This window comes from Lactuca saligna, chromosome 2, assembly GCF_052625555.1.
Source record: "Lactuca saligna cultivar CGN05327 chromosome 2, ASM5262555v1, whole genome shotgun sequence".
NCBI classification, from domain to species: Eukaryota; Viridiplantae; Streptophyta; class Magnoliopsida; order Asterales; family Asteraceae; genus Lactuca; species Lactuca saligna.
In genome coordinates, this window is record NC_136418.1 from 42259386 (window position 1) to 42272359 (window position 12974).

A 12974-nucleotide genomic window follows, 5' to 3' on the forward strand; every position below is an offset into this window, starting at 1 on the left:
AATAATCATTTAAGTATCATTATTATTACTCTACAAAACACACAAATGGTTTCAGATACAAGAGAACAATAAAAACGACTCGTAAACTAGTATATACAGGATTGTGAGACAACACTTCAATTGTGCCTTTCGGGGTACTGGTTAAATCCAATCATTAGTTTAACTAGACTCTCGTCGAGGGAGAGCGTGAGATTTGTGAATATATCTATTCGGGATTGACAATCCCACACCTAAAATGATAGCTACAGTTTGGCAGGCATGCCTGGGGTGATAAATATCATGCCGCCTGACACCTAAAGAACGTCGTAGAGGTCACTAGTCATATCAAGCATGGTTATACGACTCATAATAGTATAAACTAACCTTTGTTGATGGTATTTCATTCTTCATTAGTTTTATTTTAATTAATAGAACTATTATAAATTACACTGGAGAATTCCATGGATACAATACATGGTTTTATTTTAAGTAATAAAACTACTATACATGCTGGTGTTAACTAGGGTTTTGAACAGAACATACTATACATACTGGTGGTAATTAGGGTTTTCGAACAGAACATTCTATTCATTACTGGTGGTAGCCAGGGTTTTCATACAAATAGTTTTCATTCAAAGTAACGATATAAAATACAGTTGGTAGTAACCGGAATACAAACTAATACTTGATCACAGTACGAACATATAACTTAGAAAATATTGAATTTTCTTAGGAAGCATACAAACATTTCTACAGATTCCATGATAGGTTTTCATTAAAAAAACATTATTATGAACTCACCAGCTTAATGATGATACTCTTTAAAAACCGCTTGTATTCTCAGGAAATTAATAAACACATACTTCGATAGGTTTTTAAGAAGACGGTGCGTATAAAGTCACATATTTTATATATATATATATATATATATATATATTTTTATACTTTTGATGTACTCAAACTATGAAACAAACATATGTAAATATCATATCTTAATGTAATGGTTGTGTTTACTTTGATTGCTATGATGCAATTGTTGTGATACTATACATGATGTCCTCCACCCCCGAACGTTTCCACCATTTCGGTTTAGGGTGTAACACCAATCCATTTTGAAACTGGGTTGACCGTTATCATCTACGCAAAGTACTCTCTCCCATGACATATCATGTTTATCATAAACAAAAGATGAAGAAATGTTAGACTCATTTGATGATTTGGGAGTATGAAATTTTGGTACCCATCTATAGTCGGGTTTAACCCATTGCTTGTTCGATCGGATGGATGCCTTATCACTTGCTTTTGAACTTGAGGCAGATCGCCGAGATGGATTTGACCTAACCGATCTTGATTTCACTGAACCATTTCTTGAGTTTGGCTTCTTGGCTGACATACCCTTATTGTCCTTGTGAGTTTGATTCTTTCCCTTCTTGGCATTCTAGTCACCATTGTTTGAACATGGGCTCAAAGTATTTCTTTTGAAATATCTCCCTCTTGGCACGTTTTGCCAACCTGGTGCATAGTAGGGAACATATGCATAATTAGGAAAATTTCTGGAAATGTGTCCAGGTGTTCCATAGTGGAAGCCAGTCTGTTTCTTCACTTGGAAGTTGTTTCTGCATGTCCCTGAGTCCATGCCCGTGTCTCGTCTTTGATTGTTCCCACAAGCACACATACAACAAGCGGTTTGTTTCGCTTGTTGAGGTGGCATGTATGTATCAACAGTAGGTTTATTAGAAGCAACAGAATTAGAAGTAACTGATTCAGATTCAGAGTCAAGGAGACATTTGTTTGATAATCAATGTAATCAACTGAATTGTTTCCGTTCTCCGTGTTTTCATCTTCCACTACCTTATCTGCACATGAAGTAGAATCATTAGTATCCTTCACCTCAACACTCTCAGCTTGGCTTGGTTGTTCATTCTTGACTGAAGCTGATATAGCGGATTGTCCATACTGAATAGGTATTTCTTCCATATTTGTTTCAAGGAGTGGGGTATAGTTGTCATTGAACGGATGAGGAACACTATGATACCTTAGACCCTTGTTTTAATTATCTTTAAATTTTAGTTGTTTTTCTATCATGGATACAACTACCTGACTTGACACATCAAATCTCTTAAAGTTAAATTCAACATCTTTATATTTAGCTTTTAATACATCAAGTTCAACAGTCAAGCTAGCAAGTTGTCTCTCAACATAGTCATAATTCTCACATTTGTTGCTATATTCTTCTTAAAGTTTTCTAAAGTCCTTGGTTTTGGCATTTAGTTGTTCTTTTAAGGGTGTTTGGGCATTCTTAAGAGTATATCCTTCATATTTAAGGTCATCAAGTTCCCTTTTTAGCAAATCATGTTGATCATGATAAATTTTAATTTTAGTTTCACAAGACTGAGAACATGAAGTTTTATTGACCTTGGTGTTTGAAGAACTCATTGTTTATCAAAAATGCCCTTTGACTAGAAATCTCGAAAGTCAACCTTAAAAGTCAATATTTAAAAGGTCAAACTTAAAAGTCAAAAATCAAAAGTCAAAGCTTTATGCCGAAAATGAAACTTCAAAATTCGCAAAATTGATTTTTGGGCCAAAAATGTCAAAAATCTAAAATTTGGACTGAAAATGCAAAGTCTCTTGATCCTGACTGAGAAGACTCGCATAAAGGAGGTTTACTAACCGAATACGAGACCAAAAATGGAGGACCGAAAACGTGCGAGCCGAGAAGTCGATTACGACCGAGAATGAGTTTTTGCTCGAGAACCCTCGCACCCGCTCACCTAAAACTTGAGGACATAAAACCTGGACCAAAAATGCAAGACTGAATACTTTCGAACTGAAAATGTCCTCGGGCCAAAAACCTGTTAAGTCACGCTACACCGAAAGCCTCGCACCCCGCTCCACCGAAAACCGTTTTCGACCGCAATCTCGTTATCGACCGAGAACCTCTGGACGCTCCATCGAGAACCTTCCATTTTGGCTGTAAACACTTTGGAAATCCTTCCCCGACGAAGAAATGCCTCCTCACCATCGTTGTTTATGACCAAAAAGCTTGATTTTTCACCTTTTTTGATGCAAAGCTCGATTAAAAACTCAATATTATGAAGAACACAAAAACCAAATACCCAATATTTCTTCAAAAACTAATAAAAAATGCCAAAACCTTTATGAAAAGGTCCAAAAACATTTAAGATCTTTCCAAAATGGTTGATACAATCTAAGCTCTAATACCAACTGTAAGTCCCCAAACCGCTTTGATGTATCAATATGATCCACTTGATGGTGTAGAATTCCAAATCAAGTGGATGATGCAAGATAGAATGGAGAAGAAGAAGAACAAGAACTAGATAAATCTTCAATGTATTGAATGAATTAATTGATGAACAATACATAAGATTCACACACTTCTCTCTACTTTCTCTCTCTAGAACAACATTATGACAATTAGTGCTCCTTACTCATTGGAATCCCCCTAAACATTCCCGCTGATGACTATTTATATATCTAGACCGAAAAGCCAAGCCCACAACTCAAAGGCTAGACCGAAATCACATGTTATTTCGGTCCAAACTGTGATTAAACCCAAGATTGTTTTTGGCCCAAGACTGAAAACAACAAAAGCCTAGAAAAGCAAAGTATAAACCATATTTTAGACCCAACACAACCTTGACGACTTGGGCAAGGATCTTGAAAGTACCGATGAATCTAGGGCCCGAGTTTCCCTGCTTCATGAATCCGATGGTGCCTTTCCTAGACAACAACTTTTGGAGCATAAAATCCCCAGCCTGAAACTTAAGGTCCGAACGGAATCTATCTGGATAACTCTTTTGATGGCTCTACGTTGTCTGAGTCTCCCACAGAAATGTTGAATCATCTCGATGGTCATGAAATTGAATGAATTAGTGCGTAGATAAGGTTTGAAAACTCAAACCTTAAATTAACTTAAGATCAATGTATACTACTAATATTTTGGTCCAGTAAAGTCTGGCAATCCAATCTTGTCTTGAAATATGATGATCAACAAAGTATTCAACAAAATATTTAATTAAAATAAAGTGAGTTTGAACGAACTAAAGATAACTTAAGAACAAAGAGAATGGTGGAGAAAGAGATTTGACTTGCAAGATATTGAGTATTTGATCTGAAGAGAATATTGCTACATCAAGTTTACAATGCATGGATAAATCATCTACTTAAATAGGAAAGTAGAGAGAATAAGACAAAATACAAGAGTTGCATAGAGAATGTAAATATGATATGTTAGAAAAGATGACACACACGATTTACTCAATTTTCCCATGAATTGTATTATTAATAAAAACGACAAGGAACATTAAATTCTTGTACAAACCCTATAACATCAAAAACTAGGAATGTCTCACATAAGTCTTCATCTCGGAAGAAGCTTGACTTTGGAACTCTTCACATCTCGGAATGCACAGGACTCCAGTTCTTGTTTGGCTTCGGATTGCTTGAGGTTCACTTTTATGTATCAACAATCTCCCACTAAGTGAACTTATAAATCAATCAACTCCTCAGTTAGCTTCATCAAACACAAAGAGAATGGCACGAGGGTGCCAATTTCGGACTTAAAAATACCATTTGTGATGTTCGATGAACTTACTCTTCACATGCTTAGGAGATTAAACTTTCTTTGAACCTTGTTACTGTATCCAACAATATTGGTAATCCGCTTTCGAGATCACACTTGTTTTTGGGGACATGTGTTGACGGTGTAGAAGCTTCTCAATCTCTCATGCTCTATCCTAATGATTATTTTGAGGATCATCATTTGTATGAAGAGGAGTGTACTTGATGTAGAAGTGACTGTGAGGAGAGATTGGTAGATCTAGTGGACCGACATCCTATGTTGGAAGATCATAATACATGAAGGGCACAAAGTGTATATTGTGAATAACTCCTCAGAAAAGAGGAGTTATGCCTAGCAATGGATTCAGATTGACTTTTAATGCTTGAATCCTAATTCTTTCTTTCAAAGCTTGATTGATTTGTTCTTAAGACCATCCCTCGTACGTTTTCAACGTCTTTACTCGGCCATCTAATTTAGTGGAAATCTTCTTGCCTTAATCTTGTAGAGGTACATTCAAGTCAGAGATTATTTTTTGACCGGATTCGGTGATGATGAATTCCGATAGAGGATGAAACAAAGGCTCTTCAGTGAGATCATCAGGTTTCTAGGTGGGATAACCTTCTTCGATTTGAGCGAACCATGGAGCAGGGATTGGTGGAAGTATTGATTGAGTAGCTTGGAATGCGTCAATGGCTAGCTTTGTCTTAATTTTTTCCATATCTCGCTTTCGTCTGAATGTTTTTGCTAATGATGATGGCCAAATTTTAACTTATCTGCATCCCAAAGGACCTTAATAGGTTTTTCCCATTGAATCCAATGACCATTTTAACTTATCTACATCCATAATTCCTAAAATAGCATTTTCAATCAGGTCTTCATATTCTTCAACACTAGATTCAATAGGTTCAAGAGTTGTAACCTTGACTATTTCTTCATTAGACGACTCATCTCGAGGCATAAATTCTGAGGTAGGTTTCCATTTAATTTTTTTCTCCTTCACTAGCTCCTTTTCCCTCTATTGCATTGGATGGACTTACATCCGATGAAAGTTTGTTTTCTTGTTGAAGTTCACTCAATCGTTTGTACACTCTTTGAAAGCTCATATTGATCTATTTGGTGAGAAAAACATGAGCTTTGGCTGTGGGAGCTTAAGCTTTGATATGGGAATATGTTTCATCAACAATGATGAGAATCTTGTTGAATTTATAATTCGGAACATCAACAATATTCCAGGTGGCTCGGATTAGCTTGATGAGAACCTATTGCATAATCATATTCATTTCCTTTTTCTAAACACATTTTCCATCCTTGGAATTTGTTTCTCATGACATACATGAGTCTTCTTGATGAGTTCGTTGGTAGCACTAATCATGTCATCTAGAATCTTGAGCATAGTGGTGGTGATGGAGATATGATGATTGAGGTTGTCGTTATACTTTTTTTCAACCTCTTCTAGAGTGTGCTTGAACTGGAGGGAAATGAATTGGTCAAGTTGGTTTTATTGATGGAGTTCGGAGGGGGCAACATTTTTGATCTCGAAGAGAGATTTGAGAATCCGTTCAAGCTTAGAGTCGATACTAGTAACCTTTTGATCAATCTTTTAATCAATTTGTGTAGAAGTCTTGTCGAGAGAGTCAACTTTAGAAACAACAGATGCAAAATTATGTCAGAGTTCTAACATGGCAAAAGGATCAATAATGTTTTCATCTAAAGATCATGTTTTCAAGGTAGAACTCTCATACTTCATGTCATTGTCATTATTTTAGCATCATCTTGAGGTTCAGAAGGCTTGGGATTATAAGCTAGATTAGCTTGAACTTAGTTGCCATGATTACCTTGCGTTTTGGCATCAACATAGACTTCTTCATATTCTTTGGATTCTTTTAAGGAGGAGAAAAGATCGAAATCATACAATGGTTTGGAAGACGAAGGATTTTGTAACTTTTTGAAAAACGTGAGGATAGGAAAGGCGCCAACAGATGTGTTGTCATCGTCAAACATTACATCATCTGAATGATCTTCGTAAGAGGGAGGCTTTTGAGTTTCTTTGCTTGTGAATGTCAGAAGAGGATCATCCAAAACAATTGTGGGATCGGGAACATCTCCTGTAGTGGTTTTCTGAGCTTATTCAGAGGGATGGAACACTTGATCAGTCTCTTCATCAGATGGAAAAGTGAAAGGAAGATGACTTTGAAGAGCTCTTTGATGCATGGAAATAAGCGTATAGTCCACTTGTGCTCTTATTAGCTCTTAATGTCTAGAATGATCCCCATCAAAAAAAATAAGACCAGTCTTTGTCAAAAATATCCAATCATCCTTTACATGAAGCATGTATCATATAGGTTGGGGCTTTTGAAGTAGGAGGACAGCTCCAACTTTGGAGATCTTAGAATCAGAGGCTGGAGCCGCTAGTTGTGCATGTGTACAACCGAATTAGATTTTTGAAAAGACTCGTGGGTATATTCCAGGGGAGTTCAAGGGACTATTTTCAATACAAGCACCATCATTTTAGGAAGATGGGGCTAGATTATGTGCTGACTCCCAATGAGTGTGTGAATGTGATATTGAAACTCCAAAGGGTACTTTGGAAGAGTGGATGAGAGGGGTAGGCAGTGATCCAGAGTCAGATCCAATGCCAATCTACAAATCCTATTGATAGGATCCACTAGTTTTGGTTCTCTTTTTGGTTATAAATTTTGAGGTAGAGCTCTTTGGTTTAGCCATTTTCTTCTTACGACCACCAGTAGAAACCTATATGTTCACATCGAAAGGCTGATCATCTGAGATTAGGGTAGATTGTGTAGGGTCATACATAACTGAAGTCTCAAAATGGTGGTTTAGATATAGTGAATCAGATGGAATTGCAACCACCATATGTTCCGGAAAACAACGGATTGGTCCAAAGGCGGATTGGTTTGGTAACCTATAAGTTGTTATAGCCTTAAAGGAACAATATACCTCTTTAAGATCCAAATTAAGAGGAATGGATTCTAATCTTTCATTGTACAACTGTTGTAGCATTAGAGTCCTGAATATCAGACTTGAGATCTCGTTAGGCTTCATTTTGATAGCAAATTTCCGAAAGTCTTGCTAGAGCGCCTCGATCAGGTCAACAACATTGTTTCTTCCAGAATAGATACTATATACAACGTACAAAAAGTCCCTGCTTATGGTGTCAGTACCACCATGCTTGCTGGACAATCCTCAAAGGATTAGGTGCATTAGAACAGCCTAAAGGCCAGGAAGAGCAGACTTCTTAAACTCATTTGCTTTGAAATCCCCATTATACCCAATTTGATTGAGAAACGTATGAAACTCTTTAGTTTTTGGTACTTGAACATGAAAACCCTTTGGGTGGGGTTTTTTGGAATGATGATTTCCTTGAGGAAGGTGTTCTTATGCAGAGGAACAATTTAATCATCGATGATTTTACTTCCAATACGTCTTTTTGGATCTTGATCTGTTCAAAGGCTTTGTGAAGAATGCGAAGAAGAAGCTTACAATTGGGGATTTTGGTGAGAGGAACTACTATAGGATGATGGGAGATGAACTCAATCATAATGCGGATGGATTCATCATAATCCATGGGACCTAGTGAGAATAGTTATGTGGTTTCCTTGAGGATAAACTCAGTGGCTGAAGATGAGGCGGAACCCTTTGAAGATTTGTTCTTTGATGTAGGTTTGGAAACTTGAGGAATAATTTGAGAAGATGCCATTGATGAATGTTTGAGAGTTCGAAGAACAGAGTACAATGAGAAAGGCTCTAAGAAGACGATAGAATAAGTGAAAAGTAGGAACAATTAGTATTCAAAATTCTTTTATAGGTTGGATATTATGGGTTGTGTCTAAGAAAGTAATGATGAAACCCGAACGCGAAATAGGTTCCATTTAGTGTATTTCCGAAAATGGTATCCTAAAAAACCATAGCACAAAAAATATGGGATGTAAGTTTTTTCCAAAGAGATAAACATCGTTTCAGTTCTGATTTGTAATGCACTTTATTCGTAATGTGTGCCAAAGCACGTTTATAGAGAATTAAGGAAAACCTTCAAATTCTTTTATAGCTGAGGATCTCGGAACAATTGGATTCCGAGATGAGATGTTCTAAGATATTTCAGAAGAATGTAAACACATCATTAGTACAAAGTATAGAGTTCAAGATGGCACAGTCTCAAACTGAATATCAGAGGTAAAAATGCTTGAAGATCATATAGGACCAATTTCAGAAGATTGAGATTCCGAGAATTGAAGGAACATAGCTCAGAAGAAGATAAGAGATGAACTCACATTATTGTTTCAGATTTGAATTCTGAGATGAACTTTATAACATAATTTTTTTCACATATACTCCGAGATGAGATGATTGCAAGTGCACTGATATAACTATATTGGTCGAAAGCTTCAAGAGATGAGGAATGTTGTACAACTTAAATATTAGAAGAAGAGGTTAGACAAAAAGACACATATGATGATCCTATATTTTCCGAGAGGAAACGATTCCAAGGAGAAATGAATTTAACTTCAGAATTAGTGTACTTTCTGAAATTTCCATCAGAGTGTACAAGCCTCTTGTAAGAACTGTGGATCAGGCATCATCATTCCCATTTTGTTCAAAAACCCATTAAATTTGGTTTCTTCTAATGCCTTAGTAAATACATCAACAATTTCATCAGTAAATGGAACAAAAATGAGTATGATGTTTTCTTTTAAAACATGATCTTTAATGAAATGGTATCGGATATCAATGTGCTTGGGCATGGAGTGCTGAATTGGATTGTGAGAGATCTCAATTGCACTTTGAGAGTCACAATAGGTTGGAATTTGTTGAAATCGATAACCATAGTCCAGAAGTTGAGATTTCATCCAAAGAACTTGCGAAGTGCAGCTTGTAGCAATGATGTATTCTATGTCGACTGTTGAGAGAGCAATGCAGTTTTGTTTCTCGTATGACCAACTTACCAATCTTCCACCCAAAAATTGACAGCCTCTAGAAGTGCTTTTTCTATCCAGTTGAAGACCTCCATAGTTTGAGTCGGAATATGCCCGAAGAAGGAAAATTTCATTTTACGGATACCAAATTTAGAGGTTCTTTGTTCCTTTGAGATATCGGAATATTTGCTTGACAGCCAAAAGATTAGACATCTTTTAATGAACCTGAAATGTAGCACACATTCATGTAAAGAACATGATGTACGGGTGACTTCTAGTAAGTTATAGTAGTGATCTAATCATTCCCCTATACTTCTTTTGATCAAAAGCAACATTTGATGTGTCCAAGAAGACCTTGTGTTCGAAATATATTGGATCTTTTGCAAAGATACAGGTCTCCATTAAATATTTTTTAGAAGTATGGAAATGTATTTCTCTTGATGAATAATGATTCCTCTGTTGGTTTTCTTCACTTGGTGTCCGAGGAAAAACTTAATTCACGATTCATGCTCATTTGGAAGCGACTAACCATTAACTTTGTGAAATCAACAACCATCGTTGAATCCGTGGATCCAAAGATGATGTCATCAACATATATTTGGACTAACATGAGATGGTTCCCATTTGATCTTTGAAATAAGGTAGGATCAAGAATTCCTCTTTGAAGACTAGAACGCTTTGGAAAATCAGTGAGAGTCTCGTACCAGGAGCATGGAGCTTGCTTGAGGCCATAAACAACTTTTTGAAGTTTGTAACCATAGTTTGGATATGTAAGATTTACAAAACCAGGGGGGATATTGAAGATACACTTTGGCATCTAGTTCATCTTTGAGAAAGGCACTTTTAGCGTCCATTTGGTAAACTTTAAAGCCTTTTTGAGCTGCATAAGCGAGAAAGATTCGGATGGATTCAAGACGAGCAACATGAGCAAAAGTATAGTCGTAATCGAGTCCTTCGACCCGAGTAAATCCTTTAGCCATCATTCTAAATTTTTTTTTATTATACGTCTATCATCATCAAGCTTGTTTCGGAAGACCCAGCTTGTGCCAAAAATAGGGCGATCCTGAAGAGGAGGGACAATAGTCCACACTTGATTTCTATCAAATTCTGCTAACTCTTCTTGCATGGCTATAATCTAATCAACATGTTCTATGGCTTCCTTGATGGATTTTGGTTCAACCATTGATATGAATATCGAGAAGTGACACTTATTTGGGATTTTTGTAGCAGAACAAATTTGAACGCAAGCGTTGATATTTCCAATGACATGATTTTGAGGATGATACTTTGTCCATATGTGTAATCTCGGATGATGCGATATCAACAATGGGGTTGTGTTGCCCCCCCCCCCCTGAACAATTTGAATTTGAGGATGATGCTCCCCTAAACTTATAAACTGGATATGTCGACTTCGACATCATTCGAAAAGCCAAAGAAGTTAGCATCGTCTTTGTTGTTCTTCAGAATGGGATCAAATTCAACAAATTGATCTACTCCATCTTGAAGTCCATCAACATTTGATTCGAGGGTTGGTTGAATATTCCCCCCCTCAAACTGAGAAGGTTGAAATGAATCGGAATCAAATTGAGGAAAGGTTGGTGTCGGACTAGAGACATTTTGAGGAATCGGAGCTTCAGTTGATGAGGATGGTCTTGATCGAGAATCCGAGTCAGGATTAGTTTCTAATGGCCCTAACAGACTTTCGAGGTTGACTTCATAGATGATTTGGGAATTCGGAGACCCAGGAGGTGGAGCATCGGAATCCATGATGTGAGTTGTAACATAAGTTGGACCTGAGTACCGAAAAAAGTTATCGTAAAAAGTGACATCAAAGCTTTCTTCAAGAACATGAGTTCGATTATTCAGAACTCTATAGGGTTTAGATTTGGTTGAGTATCCCAAAAAGACTGCTTCATCAGCTTTGGGTTTAAACTTGGTGAGTTGATCACGGATGTTTTTGATAAAGCATCTACAAACAAAAACATGTAAGAACAAGATACTTGGCATGCGACCATTCATGGCATCATGTGGTGTCATGTTAAGATGGCGATTAATGATGCTTCAATTTTGAGTAAGCAAGTAATAGTCATAACTTTGGCCAAAAGATAGAGAGGAAGATTTCAAAAGTTCAACATCGATTGAGCAGCTTCAACGAGAGTTCAGTTTCTTCTTTCAACTACATTGTTTTCTTGAGGAGTGTCGGGAGCAGAGAAATTGTTGTCGATGCCTTTGTCGAAGAGGAATGTTTCAATTGTGGGGTTGGTGAATTCACATCCATTGACACATCAGATTCTTCTCATAGGAAGTTTGAAAAGAACTTCAATTCCTTTAATGAAGTTAATATGTTTAGAGGCAGTTTAGATTTTAGCCTAAGGAAGAAGACCCAACTGAACCGTGTGTAGTCGTCAACAATCACATGAATGTACTTTTTGTGATGCAGACTTTCTATACTTGATGGTCCATAAAGATCAATATGAATAAGTTCTAATGGTTCGAAATTAACTTTTTAATGATTACAAGATGACCTTTCTTGGGTTTCTTCCCACATTCACACACAAACACTGATGATCATTTTTGAATTTGAGGAGTGGCAGACCTCAGACCAAGTAACCAGAAACAAGATCATTCATGTATCAAAAGTTGAGATGAGCGAGCCTCTGATGTCATAGAAAACTAACGTCAGGAACGACCTTTGAAAGAAGACAAAGTTGAGGTTTTCCGATGATCATTTTGATCTCTAAAGGATACATGCTCTTGATGAGATCTTATTTGATTAGAAATTCTTTCCGGTCTTTAAACAGAACGTAGCTATGCTTTTTGCAGAATTTAACTCTTCGGTTGGCATCAGTAAGTTGGGCTACACTAATTAGGTTATGCGTGAGACCAGCCACATATGCCACATTAGAGATAGAGAAATTACCATTGGTCAAGACACCATAATATTGAATTTGTGAATTTGAATTGGAGCGAGCTTTATATTACGCAGAAAGCCTTACTGCACAGTCATGTGCATGGAACAAACTCTATCAATATATCGTATTGTATCTTGTTTTAAAGCATAGAGTGCCTACAAAATCAGTAAGTTTTTGAGTTTTTAGGCTCCAAGTTAGAATAAGGGACTTTGGTATGGGCTTTGGACTTGGATTATGACTTTTGAGCAATTGGCATCTCAGAGGGTTTATTCCGAGGTTCTTTTCGAAATAAGCAGAATGTCAAGGTCTTTCCATTTATACAAAAAACAGTATTCTACCAAAGATTGTTTAGATACTACTTTTCTTAGACCAGTAGTTTTTTGAGATGTTGTAGGAATCACTATGTTGACAGATGTTACAAATGTGTTTTCAAGCCTTTTTTACTTTCCACTTAAACTATTGTTTTGAATCTTTTGAGGATTTAAGAACAATAGTGTTCTTAGTCACCTGTTCTTTGCTTGATGCTTTCGACGACACATTTGGTTTTAGAATTTTTTTTGGTTTGAA